The sequence below is a fragment of the Morone saxatilis genome, unplaced genomic scaffold (assembly GCF_004916995.1).
Source record: "Morone saxatilis isolate NCDOM2014 unplaced genomic scaffold, NCSU_SB_2.0 Contig8, whole genome shotgun sequence".
Classification (NCBI taxonomy): Eukaryota; Metazoa; Chordata; class Actinopteri; family Moronidae; genus Morone; species Morone saxatilis.
In genome coordinates, this window is record NW_023340257.1 from 16,519,427 (window position 1) to 16,520,443 (window position 1,017).

Consider the following 1,017-nt stretch of genomic DNA (forward strand, 5'->3'; position numbering starts at 1 on the left):
GGGGGGGGGGGGGGGGGTTGCTCCACGGGCTAAATGCGGGAAAGGAAGACGGGGTGGCAAATCATGAATGAAAGTCTAAAATACAAGACAAATACTACGTTGTTTGGTGGTGATGTCAAACAATGTCACAGGGGCGGGCATGCTGCTGTGTAAGGGCCGATGTGTGAACAGGCGTGAGCAAAAGAAAAAAGAGAAAAAAAATAAGAGTTGGGGATAACAAGTTATTAGTCAGCGCTACAAAAACGTCAGAGGCGAGGATTCACGGAGGACGCTCTGTCCCATCCGGGCTGCCGTTACCGGTGCCGTGCTGCTGAACCGGGATGACTAACTCCTTCGATGCAAGTTGTTCATGATGGGGAATTATTGAGGTGAATGGCTGATAACGCAGGCGAGCAGCCCACACTCACGGGGAAATAAACGATAATGGCAGGAGTTGACTTGGCGAGGGTAAGACATCGCGGAGAGGACTGCTGACTAACGCTGCCATTTCAGCTGCGTGTGCTGGTGAACACACAGCAGTGACAGCGCAGGACTAATTGTTTTCCGTCTTAACAATGCAGAAAACACCACGCACAGTCGGCTCAAGCACGTAAAAAGAACATTTATAGGCTTAAAACGAGCGGCCGGGGCCATGTGCTATCCACGGGTCTTTCTGCATGTGTGTAGCGTTCCGTCGCCATGGATACGCCGTTGCCTCTGACGCAAGGACGTATAAATTTGGTCTTTTTTGTTATGCCGCCTAGCAACAGGTTTCCGTGGCAACCGGCTCTGGGTGACAGTCAGCACAGCAGCACACAATATGGCTTCCGGATTCTTTCTGTGCAGGGAACAGCAGCGAGTCTTTGTTGTTGTTGTTGTTGTTGTTTTTAGCACCGTTTTAACCGCCGGTTGTTGCTGTTTTTCACTCGCTGTAACGCGTGGCAGTTACAGGGGAAGGTTGCGTTGACGTTGTTAGTGTTTACTTAACGCGTGTTGGTGTATTTGTTAGCTTTATGTCCGTGTCGCAGTCGCAGGCTG